Below are 13509 nucleotides of genomic sequence, written 5' to 3'. Positions count from 1 at the left end.
AGCTTCTAGGATTATTTGCTCAGCATACAGATTGAATGGAGCCCTGGTGGCATAGTGGTTAAGAGTTGGGCTGCTAGCCAAAAAGGTCAACAGTTTGAATCCACCAGCTGCTCCTTGGAAACCCTATGGGGCAGTTCTATTCTGCCCTATAGGGTCACTATGAGTCAGAATTGATTTGATGGCAATGGGGTTTTTTTTTTTTTTAATACAGATTGAATAAATATGGTGAAAGGATACAACCTGACACACATCTCTTCTGGTTTTAACCATGCAGTATTCCCTCGATCTGTTCAAACGACTGCCTCTAGGCCTGTAATCCCTAGAGAAATTGAAGTGAATAGAACTTCTCCTCAGTCTGAAACTGTACCATCACTTTTTTCTTCTCCATGATCTAGAAATGATAGGAATGATGATTTGGATTCTTTAATTTGAAAATGAAAGTAAAAACTAAATGTAGGTTTTGCTAAGCCTTGTCTCTGAGTGGGCGTGATGTGGTGAAGGCCCTGGTGAGAAGGAGGCATATGGGTAACTGTGTCCAGGAAATTCAAGGCTCCTACAAAGCTGAATTTGATCATTGAATTAATAATAAGTGGTAGAGCCTGGGATATGTCTTCTACTGACCTGTATTTTAAGAAATAGAGAATCTCATTGCTCATCTGTGTTTTCTTGCTCCCCATGAAAATGACAGTGAAAAAGAGCTGGCCATTAACACAAAAGCAAAACATAATTCAGTAATGATGCTTGAAGCTCCCTGCAATGCTGAAGATTTTAGAAATCATTAATAATAAATTACCAGCAATGCCATGGGCAGCTGACAGCTCCTTTCTGTGGCAGATAAAACTCTCCATCATAAAACAATAATTTACTAGGTCATATGTCACAGCCTTCGTGATTTTCTTAAAGCAATTTTACTTTAAGATCAGTGTCACCAACATTGAATGCATTTTACAGGTGGGAAAACTGAGGCTAGTCTACCAAACGATTTGTGTCAGAATGAATCAGAGCGTTGTAACTGAGATCAGAGATTTAGTTCCATATTTGAAATCTGGAACTCTGGCATATTTGTTAAAATGACAGGCACAAATACAAACCACTGGTTAATGAATTTGGAGTTGGAGTGGAGTCGAGGCTCCATTAATCACAAACTGTAAGTCATTTGTTTCATCCATCAAATTTAATAACAAGCAACAAAATGATAAATTATTAAAGGGTAGACTTGGCTCATATTTCTCAACTCATGGTTTGGGGCCACATGAGGAGTAAACAAGGGTTCTATTAGAGGAATGGAAATAAACACAAAGTTTGCAAACAGAAAAGCCCCAAATCCAGTTGCTGTCCAGTTGATCCTGACTCCTGGTGACCCATGTGTGTGAGAGTAAAACTGTAGGGTTTTCAATGGCTGGTTTCTTGGAAGTAGATTGCCAGGGCTTTCTTATGAAGCACCTCCGGGTGGACTCAAATCTCCAACCTTTTGGTTGACAGTTGAGTGGCTTAACTGTTTGCACCACCCAGGAACTCCCCTAAAGCCCAAGACCCTTGTTTATCTGCTTACATGCTTTCTACGCAGCTATAATACATAGCAGGGCCCAAAGGAAGCAGCAAGTTCAGATAAGATCCAAGATGCTTCCCTCCTCTCATTTCCACTCAGCAAGTGTCCAAGAACCTGATGGCTTTCTCCTAATTGCAGAGTTTGCAGAATCCACAACAAGAAATAAAAATGGCCTAAACATATACAAAGCTCAAACAAAGTCCATAGAGAAGAATTTCATAAAGGCTAGTCCACGCCACTGCTATCATTTGAGGCTTTCTCTTTGCAATAGGCCCAATCATTCTGCTAGAATAACAACTGGCTCAAGCTCTCAGTTCTGTTCTCTGAGGAAAATTCATATAAATTGTGTGACTTTGAGCAAAACACTTCACCTCTGGGCCTTCACTTCCCTATGGGTAAATTAAATAAAAAATAAGTCAGGATCCCAAATTAAGGCCCTCCAGAGAGCCAGGACTACAAGATGGCTTAAGTGTTTCCCTGCTTCAAAATTCTATGGTGCTAACGTGACCAAGGCAAAGTTATAGAAGCTTCATAGACACATCCAAACACTTTAAGGGAACGAGTTACTAGGGCTGAGGGCTTGCAACCATGGTCTCGGGGACATCTAGGTGAATTGGCATAACATATTTCATAAAGAAAATGTTCTCCTACTTTGGTGAGTCGTGTCTGGAGTCTTAAAAGCTTGCAAGTGGCCATCTAAGATACATCTATTGGTCCCATCCAGTCTGGGAGCAAAGAGAATGAAGAAAACCAAAGACACAAGGAAAATATTAGTTCAAAGGTCTAACAGACCATGTGAACCAAAGACTCCACCAGCCTGAGCCCAGAAGAACTAGACGGTGCTGGCTACTACCACTGTTGGCTCTGACAGGGATCACAATAGAGGATTTCAGGCAGAGTGGGAGAAAAATGGAGCACAAAATTCAAATTCACAAAAAAAGACCAGGCTTACTGGTCTGACAGAGACTGGAGTAACCTCTTAGGCTATGGCCCCCAGACACCCTGCTAACACAGAAGTGAAGCCACTACCGAAATCCACCTTTCAGTCAAAGATGAGTCAGGCCTGTAAAACAATAACACATGTGAGGAGTGTGCTTCTTAGTTCAATTAAGTATAGGAGACCAAATGGGCAACACCTGCCCAAAAACAAAGATGAGAAGGCAGAAATGGGCAGGAATACTGGATGAATGGACATGGGAAACTTGGGTGTAAAGGGAAAGGGGGAGAGTGCTGACACATGGCAGGGATTGCAACCAATGTTACAAAACAATTTGTGTATAAATTTTTGAATGAGAAACTAATTTGTGCTGTAAACTTTCATGTGAAGCACAATAAAATTAAAAAAAAATAGTGCTTTTGTGTTGAATAGCATTGGTATTAAGTAAAGTTCATAGATCCACTCCATTCCTGGCCAGATGTATATAGCCTGCTAATTTATAAATTCCTAAGACAAGAATCCTCCACCAAATCAGAAATACAAAAAGCCACATAAAATAACAAGGTCCTGAATATCTATCACCTTTTCTCCTTTGACAGTTGAATGAGAGTCAATAGCTTGTGAAACAGTTGTAAACTGTCTCTCTTCTGTCTTCTTTGTACTGTTAGAAAGCTAAGGATTCTATTTCAAGTAAGGAATCAGATCTTCCCTCTCATTCTCCAACTTTGAAACTTTTTTTTGCTAGGTGCTATCAAGTCAGCTCTGACTCGTAGCAGCCTTATGTCTAACAGAACTAAACATTGCCCGGTCCTATGCCATCCTCCCAATAGGAGATATGTTCGAGCCCATTGCTACAGCCATTATCTCAACCCATCTTGTCTAGGGTCTTCCTCTTTTTCACTGACCCTCTACTTCATGAAGCATGATGTCCTTCTGCAGGGACTGATCCCTCCTGATAATGTGTCCAAAGTAAGCAAGACAAAGTCTCACCATCTTCACTTCTAAGGAGCATTCCAGTTGTATAGGCAAACTCAATAATAATGATTCACTGCAAAGCCTTAAAATCCAAGCTCTCTTAAAGAAAAAGCACATAATATAATTTACATATAATCTCCAAACCTCATTCCAATCAGATACCAGAACCAAATTTCTTATTAGACCTTGACGTTGTTCGTTGCCATTGAGTCAATTCCGACTTGTACAGAGTAGAACTGGCCCATAGGGTTTTGAAGGCTGTGGCCTTAGTATATATGTATTCGATTTCTTCTTTTAAGTTAAAACCTGAAAGAATGAAAGAACACGTGGGCCAGAAAGAGAAAAGAAAAATGTGTTAAATAAAAAGCCTGATACATCCTCTTAAGTTTACCAGCCTATGTCATATAGTAGAAAAACAGCTGTGAATATATGTTCCTTTTTCCTGGAAGTAAAATGACTTTGCTCAGGCTATCACCTTCCCTATGTCCTTTCTGATGGAAAGGGTTTCAAACCAGCTGCTCAACCATGCGGGAGCAAGGGAAATGGCATCTCCCATTCTGGAGCTTTAAGAGGAAATTGCTGCAGAAGTGTTGTTTGGCTTCTCTTTTCACGTACACCTGATTCAGATCCAGGACAGATTTATTTTTCAGTGAAGGGAGAGTTCATTAGTGCTTTCTCTAAAATGGCCTTTGTTTTTCAGAGCCAATTGCTTGCCCATCCTTGTGTGGCATCTCCTAGAAAAGCGATCCTACCACCTTAGATGGCTTTTGACAACTGGAGCTAAGAAAGTTCTCTGACACATTTGGACTCTTACTTGGGTTAGTGTCCAACATCCTGCAGGCACTCCTGGGAATCTGAACAAATTTTCCATCTCTTCTCTTGTTTGTATTACTCCCTGGAAAGGTTTAAATTAGGCAAGGTCAATATTTTGATTGGGCAACATGATAAATATCCATAGTCAGGGTTTGTAATTGCATTTTTTTGACATGTTAGAATGGAAGGGGTAAAACAAGCAAATAAAATAAATCTAAACACCACAGAGAGAAAATCAATTAAGAGCCTTGAGAAGAAGTCCTATAGAACAATCTCTAACAGAAGAACACTCCGTCTCAACATTTCTGAGGCTAAACTTAAAGATCTTTCAAAAATCTGGCCCTCTTCCTGTTTCTTGTTTCAGAGACTGGCATCAATATCAGATCCATTTGCACAAGTAAGGAACTGAAAACACAACCTGGATGCCTCCTTCGCCCTCAGTCACCATGTACTGTCCCTCAAGTCCTGCTGATTTCACCTTTTAAATAGCTCTTGAATGTGACCCCTTTCCATCCACTGTCACCATCATCATCCCTCATTTCCAGTCACTGATAACAACTGCTGGGCTTGTGTAGTCTGTTTAGGCTCCTCTATTGACTCTGGCCTTCTACTATCCATTCTCCGTGCCACCGCTGGAATGATCTTTCGAAACATAAATCCAATAATAATATAAACCTGCTTTAACTCCCTTTGTTGACTTCCCATTGCTCTTTGGATAAAGTTCAAAATCCTTAGCGTGGTCTACAAAGCTCTGAATGTCTGGCTTTGCCCAGCTACTCTCCTTCATTTGCATACTGTGCTTTGGGTTGCTTGGCTTCCTTCCAGTTCCTCAAACTCATGTGCTCCCTCCTACCACATGATCAAGGAACCCTGGAGGTGCAAGGGTTAAGCACTTGGCTGCTAACTGAAAGGCCAGGAGGGAGGGAGGAAAGACCTGGTGATCTGCTTCGTTAAAGATTTTAGCATAGGAAACCCTATGGAGCAGTTCTACTCTGCTTTATAGGGTCATATGAGTCAGAATTGATTCAAAGGCCCACAACAACAATTATAAGTTCTTTGCAGATGCTATGCCTTAGGTCTACAATGCTCTTTGCTCCACACTTATACTTCCTATCACCTAATTAACCACTATTTACCCTTCAGATCTGAGATCCAGTGTCACTTTCTCAGAAAAGCCTTTCTTGATTCCCTCAGCCCAGGTCATGTTCATTCTTATAAAGCTGTCTTCCTTTCCTTCGGAGCACTCAGCTAAGTTGCAATTTTACATTCATTGGTGTACTTATTTGATTACGATCTGTCTCCCTTACTGTAATACAAGTTCAATGTAGGCAGACACGTCGTCAAATTTTGCTTACAATTATATTTTTTGTTTTCTTATTCTATCAATTTCAGTGAAAATATATTTAAAAGCTTCTACTGTGATTCTGGAATTGCCTATTTCTCTTTTAGTTCTTTTTTTTTTTTTTTTTTGCTTCATATATTCTGAAGTTATATTATTAAATATTATAAATATAAGACTATTTTATCTTCCTAGTGGATTGACCCTCTTTCCATTGTAAAGGGTTACTTCTTACCTTACCGTTTACTTTGTCTGCTATTAGTCTAGCTGTATCAGCTTTCTTTTGGTTTGTGTTTGTATGCTTATCTTCTTTTTTTATGCTTATTCTATCTGTACCCTTGTATTTAAGATGTTTCTCTTACAAGCGGAAACCCTGGTGGTGTAGTGGTTAAGTGCTACAGCTGCTAACCAAGAGGTTGGCAGTTCAAATCTGCCAGATACTCCTTGGAAACTCTATGGGGCAGTTCTGCTCTGTCCTACAAGGTCACTGTGAGTCGGAATCAACTCGACAGCACTGGGTTTGGTTTTTTGGCTCTCTTACAAGCATTGTATTGCTGGGTCTTGTAGTTTTTAATCCACTAGCCAGCCACTGCTGTGTAGTTTTTAATACAGCCTGACAATATAAATTTTAAAAATTGTTTATGTTTAATATAATTGCTGAAATATTTGGATTTAAATCTACCATCATACTATTTTTTTTTCCTATTTGTCACATCTGTTCTGTTTCTTATCTTCTTCTTCTTACTTTCTTTTGAGTTAATCACGTAAGTTTCGCTATTTCATTTTTTCACGTCTTGGCAGTCACACAATCTTTTGACGTTCTTTCAGAGGCTACTTTAGAGATTCCACATGCTGGATTTATTAAGGTATAATATAAATCAGTATTTTTTAATCAATTTCTGTAAAATGAAAAAAACCTTTGAGCACTTTGACTGAATTTATCTTCTTTCTGACTTTTATGCTATCATTGTCATGTATTTTATTTGTACATATATTTAAACTCCATAAGATACTATTAGTATTGTTTTATATGGTCAATGTTAATTTAGACTAACTTACATTTGTACCTTTCCTTTATTCATTATTCTTTCCTACAATTTTATGCTGTCATTTAGCATCACTTTCCTTCTGCATGAAGATCTCCCTTGTGGCTTTCCTTTAGTGTTGTTTGAGAATAGGTTGAGATTTAGTGTTGCACTGATGAAAAATTCTTCCAGAAAACACAGTTCAAGGCCCTGGCTGCAGCTGAAATTTGCAAGAAACACAGATAAGAGAGGGTCATGCTGGACTGCACCGTAATGATGAGATTAACAAAATCCAGATCCTGAGAAATTCTATAGGTCAAATGGCCCAGGATCATCAACAGATAAGGTTTAAGGAAAAGCAGAGAATGGAGGGAGCTCCTGTAGTTTGGAAGAGAGTTACAAGGCATATCAAAAACTTTTCAATGGACAAGACTATACTATTCTGTCCAGTGATGCACACTGACATGCAAAAACTATAAAGAAACATAAGGAAGATTATAAAAAAGTATAATGAAAGAATAAAGGTTATTTTTAGGGAAGGCAGTGCATTATAATCGGGGTAGCACACAAGGAAGGGCTTCTGAATAGCTGGCAAAGTCCTATTTTTATATGGTGGTTGAAGAGTGTTTGCCAGAAAATAGTTAATGAAGCCATTTGTTTGGAGTAGTTTCTGAATCGGTGTTGTATAATAAAAAACCAAAAAATACATTAAAATTAGTAAATCTTATTTTCAGTATTGAATGAAAATTTTTCTAGTCATATAAGCCTAGTTTAGCAAGATATTTTTCTCCCTTAGAGATGGTATACCATTGTCTTTGAGTTCCATAATTTTTTAAAAGTATTCAGTTGTCAATCTTATTGTTCTCTTTGAAGACAATGTGTCTTTTTTCTTCTAGCTGTTTTTGGATATTTTTCTCTGTGTTTTTAGTTTTCAACAGTTATATTATGGTGTGTTTTGTGTTTAAGATTTAATAGTTGAAATACTAAAACATTTTGTATTTGTCCATCAAGGGATTCATAGAGTTTCTTGTGTCTGTGTCTTTTCATCAGCTTTTGGAAAGTCTCTTCAAATATTGCTTCTGCCCCTTCTTGTTCTCCTTTCTTTCTGTCTTGCACTAAAATTATATATGTGTTAAACCTTTTTACAATGTTCTGGGTGGTGCAAACAGTTAAATGTTTGACTACTAGCCAAAAGATTGGAGATTCAAATCCACCCAAAGAAGACTTGGAAGACAGATCTGGCTATCTACTTCGGAAATACCGCAGTCTTGAAAAGCTTATGGAGCAGTTTACTCTGCACACATGGGGTCACCATGAGTCAGAATCTACTCAAGAGCAACAATGTATATATCTTACTGTCTTTTTCTCTATTTTGTATCTCTTTTTCTCTGTGTTTCAGTCTGGATATTTTCTACTGAAGATGTATTTTAGCTCACTTTTTCTCTCTTCATTTGTGTCCAATCCACTAATCTACCTATTGAATTTTTAATTTTAGTTATTGTATCTTCCAATGTAAGAATTTCTTCCTGATTCTTTTTATATATTGCTGTGGTCTATTGAAATTTTCCATCTCATTCTGCATTTTATTTAATATAATTAACACAGTATTTAAAATCTGTGTCTGATAACTCCAGTATCTTATAGTATCTCTATCCTTTATGGATCTATTTCTATTGCCTCCCAATGCTTTTCAATCATTTGGCTTGTCTACTGGTATGCTAGATTCCACTGGAGCCCTGGCGGTGTAATCGTTAAGAGCTTGGCTGCTAACCAAAAGGTCAGCAGTTCAAATTCACTAGCCACTCCTTGGAAACCCTATGGGACAGTTCTACTCTGTCATATAGGGTTACTATGAGTCAAAAGTGACCTGACGGCAACTAACAACAACAACCCTGGCATATTAAGATTTTTTCAATTTGAACACTGGTCATTATTATATGAAAAATTATAAAGATTATTTGAAGCTCTGGATGATGTTATCTTTCTTCACAGAGAATAGCTTGTCAAGTAATTAAGCTAGGCAAATCACTGTAACTCAACCTGGCCTCGAGATGCTTAGAAGATGGGTTTTAGTGGTTGTGAGAGCTGGTCTATACCCCGTTTGCCCTTATTCTTAAAACACCACCCTTTAGAGGCCCCAACAGAAAACCTAGGGTATTTTCCATTGCCCTTCTCTCTAGCTGCCCATGAACTCCAATTTTGTCTCTTCAGCCACATATGAGCTGGCAAATGCTTTGAGGAGAAAGTAGAGTTGCATTTTTATCTCACTTGTCAGTATTTACCTTCTCTCTGGAATCTTGTCTACTAATGCCCTTGCTGCCTTGATAGCTCTCATATGCCTTCAAATTGATTTATTTTCTACTATTTCACCCAGTTTTTTCCCCAATCATTGTGGGTTTGTTGATAGGAACTAATCTTTCACAGTTGAAAAGAAAAGTCTGTCTTTAATTTGTTGTAGTTGTTGTTAGTTGCCATTGAGTCAATCAGACTCATAGCAAGCCCAAGTGTGCAGGGTAGAACTGTAATTACTATTTATTGATCACTTACTCAGAGACTCTGTTATTCTCTCAAAGCACTCTGAATTTTTCATTTATAGAACTCGCCCCAATTTGTGATTAACTATTTGTATTTTTCTTTTCTTATCATCTCTCTCCTTCTCTAGATTGTAAACTCCATGAGTCAGCAGAGATCACCCATGTCTGTTTTGTTCACCATTGAACCTTTGGTATCTAATCATATAAGGCACTCAATAAACATTTTTAAAGGATGAATGTGAGCTATTGGGCTGAGCATATTGTGTTATTGAATCCTCACTATAACCATATAAGGTAGGCATTGTTATCCCCATTTTAGAGAAAAGACTAACTGAAAATTAAACAGTTGAGTAACTTCCCAAGGTCACTATGCATTAAACCTATAAATCTCCAAATCCTGGACATTTAATTGTTATGCTTTTACAACCTTTAACGGTAGCCAGATTTTAGCTTTTCAATATAACTAGCTGAATTGAGTCGACTCTGACCCGTGGAGACCCCATGTGTGTCAGAGTAGAACTGTGTTCCATAAGTTTTCAGTGGCCAATTTTTTGGAAATAGATTGCCAGGCCTTACTTCCAAGGTGCCTCCATGGGGGCTCCAACCTCTCAGTTAACAGCTGAGTACGTCAACTATTTGCACCACCCAGGGACTGCTGTTTTTCAGGCCGTTAAAGTATCCTTTCAGTTGCTTCTCTTCATTTTCCTTTTTCTCCTTTTCCACATCCCATTGCTCATAAGTGTTTTATTAGTGAGTGAACTGGAGAAATAAAAGACAATGATGCTTACAATAACTAAGCAATGCATCTATGCTCCAGGACACCCAGGAAAGCACATTCACCCTCATGCCATGTGGTCAGCTTAGGTTCCTGGGCTCATTAATTTTTATTCTGCTGTATGAAACCATCTGAGATTATGCCTGATTTCCGCTACTTTGTGTTAAGAGTCCTCTTTTGACCTGAAGTTAAAATTTAAAAATCTCTGCCTTTTTGTCAGCATTTATTCTGTTGTCAATATGCTACAGCAAAGTTCTCTTACTCCTGAACTTGGGCCATTCTAGCACATTCCAGTGTTTACATACTCAAAACCAGACAATTCACTTAAATATTGCATTCTTAAAGGGAATTGGGTACAACCTCTGGAAGACATAAATGATCACATTGTCACTTCGAGTCTGAAATACTTGTCATGCTGCTCACACTCAGGGCACTGTCTCCTCCTGTCCACCAGACCCAGACCTGGCTCAGCTCCCACCACATCTGTGAAGCCTGTTCAAACAAACTCCATCCCACAACAATGTATTTATTTTCCTCTCTGGCACCATATCTAGCATCAAACTGTCCTTGGAAAAGTTATTAAACATCTTTGAGCTCCAGTTTCTTCAATTAAAGTATGGATAAAAACACTTCCTTATGGGTTTGTTGGTAAATTTAAATGTCTCCAAATGTATCCATGCCCAACACAACAAGGGGCCCTGGTTGCACAATGGTTAAGCACTCAGCTGCTAACTAAAAGATAGGCAGTTTGAATCCACCAGTGGCTCCAGAGAGAAAAAGACCTGGTGATCTGCTACGTAAAGATTACAGCCTTGGAAACCCTATGGGGCAGCTTTACTCTGTCCTATAGGCTTGTTGGAAACCCTGGGGGTGTAGTGGTTAAGTGCTATGGCTGCTAAACTAGAGGCCAGCAGTTTGAATCTTCTAGGTGCTCCTCGGAAACTGTGGGGCAATTCTACTCTGTCCTATAGGCTCACTATGAGTCAGAATCGACTCGATGGCAGTGGGTTTTGTTTTGTTTTGTTTTGTAATAGGCTTGTTGGAGCTTGTGGTACAGTGGTTAAGAACTCAATTGCTAACCATGTTGCCCAGGAGTATCTTACTTTATCTCTACCCAAGTGTGGACAAAGAGAAATGGAGCACAAAGTGATTGCTCATCAACAGAGGTAGATCATCAAATAGGCAAGGTAAATGAGCAATTTCACATTTTTCTTCACATCAAACATTCTGTTTCTAGGTATGGCTGGCATCTGCCTGTCTCCCAACCCACAGTGCCTTCCTACAGAATCAAAGCCTTTTTTCAAATTTGCAATCCCTGACAAGGATGGAAGACCCAGTAAGCAAGGTAAGCACAGGTTTACTTGTGCTTACTTACTAATCCGTAGTGAACATCTTTGTGGTAAAACCCAGGTGAAATTGTTCACTACAGATGATCTGATAAGCAGGGTAAGCACCGTGCTTACCTTGGCTATTGGATAATCTGCCGCTGCTTATAGATATAGTCACTTGCATATCTAAGCAAAGACTGTGCTTTCAGCTGCAGTAGTTGGAGGACGTAGGTAGGATTTGGACACACATCAAGGATGAAAGGAAGGTTGTCCAAGAGAGGGAACAAAAGGATCCATACCTCTAAGCACAAATCATCAACCACTGCCATCACCATTGCCGTCAATTCCAACTCATGAAGATCCTGTGTGTGTCAGAGTAGAACTGCTATCATAGGACAATTAGTAAACCCATTTGACAGCACTGGAGTCACTGGAAAGTCAGGAGGAGCCTGATGGTAAAGCACCTTTAGTGGAATGTATGTCATAGTGAGGAGCTCTTGGGAACATGATTTTGCACGTGACATAATGATTGAGATACTTGAGCACATAAGCTGCAGGGCAAAGAGGCTGGAGGCTGAGGAACAAGTAGGGAGTTCTTACAACAGTCCTGGTATAAGCTGATAAAGGCCTCACCTCAAGTGACAGCAGTAAGAATGGAAAGGAAGGTATTTGTGTTCAGGCACTGTCTTCTAAAATATTTCTGTGGGCTCCACTTCTTTGGCTTCTTTCCCAATGCCATTATATGGCATATCGTAGTGTTTAAATATGCTTTTTAACTAGATGAGCTTAAAAAAAAAAAAAAGTTAAAAACCAAAAGAAGATAATAAAATGGATTTAATTTTGAGGTCTATTAACAAAACATTGCGAGGGAATGAATGAATCAGCAAAGCCTCTGCAAAAAGAGACCTAGAATATAATATAATTGAGGGGAAGTGGAACATGAAAACTAGCGCTATTCTAATCACGAAGCAAAGAACATAACTATGGCAACCATTGTGATTTCTCTGGTAATGTAGACAGGTTCAGAACAGACAGAAAGAAGCAAATGCTTCTTAACATTAGTAAGAATGTTTTGTTCCCAAAAGGGCAAGGTGACAGCCATGGTAATAGGAGAAATAAAGTGAGCTGGTCAGGGAATTGGCCATGACTCTTTCAGGTGAGGAGACAGAAAAGGAGCTGGGAGACCTGTACCACCCTTGCTGGTGGAACCACATACCACTTCTCTCTTTGCCTGCCCTAGCAGGAACTAATCGAACAGAGCAGTGTCAATGAATATCCAGCTGAAGAGCTTGAGGAGAAATGTGTTGGGGTGTTTCAAGATACGGTAAAGATCAAGAGGTAAACCATCTACTTTTGGGGAAGCACAGAAATTTCTGAGGGTGAGGATTGGGTCGCTGAACTTAAGCACTTTGAGAGGATTCTGGTGCATGGTGAGGGGACCAGAAACAAAACGGTCTGGTCAGGAGTGCAGGAATTTTTCATGAGGGATGCTCTTCCTGAAGGCCTATTTCTAGGAAGCTCCTTTCCTTATGCTTTCATGGTAACAGCTTAACTAGCTAGCCTTTCCCTTTATCTACCAGCGATAGCCAAGAGAGTCATGGAGGGTTGGTCTCATCCTTCCCAGCCATTCCCATAGTCTAGACCAGAGCGTTGTGGAGGAGTTATCAGGAGGACCACTGATACTCCACTCCTACCCGAAGGAGACATGGGTATGAAGTCAGGGAGGCACTTGAGAAGATCCTGGGCCTGATTATGATGCATATGTCCCAATCCAACAGGCCCTAAAGAAGCAAGTGGCTTACCTTCAATGTCCTCAATGGTGAAGATTTCCGTTTGAGACTGCAAGGAGCATTTAATGCACAGATTCACAATTCTGGAAAATCATTGTATTTTGCTGGTAGGAAGACAGTGATCATTGAAGCCATAGACCAGAATGGTTCGAAAAGCTTCCTAAAAATTTCGGAAGCCAGGATGGTGATGGAATTAATGGATGGGGTAGGAAAAATAATAAACATTAGATAACTAGAAACAACACTTACATATTTAAAGATGAGGGGGGAAATGAGGGAATCCTAAAGGCCAGGAAAGCCTCAGAGAAGGTAGTGAAGCTGCAAAGTGATCATGCTGATATCTGAGATTTTCCCTTATCCTCGGCCATCCTGCACTTTCCAAGAATTGCCAATGGAGAGATGGCACCACTCTGATACCAAATCGGTGTCACATTTGGAATAATA

The sequence above is a fragment of the Elephas maximus genome, chromosome 14 (assembly GCF_024166365.1).
Source record: "Elephas maximus indicus isolate mEleMax1 chromosome 14, mEleMax1 primary haplotype, whole genome shotgun sequence".
NCBI lineage: Eukaryota > Metazoa > Chordata > Mammalia > Proboscidea > Elephantidae > Elephas > Elephas maximus.
This window is presented reverse-complemented; position numbering follows the sequence as displayed.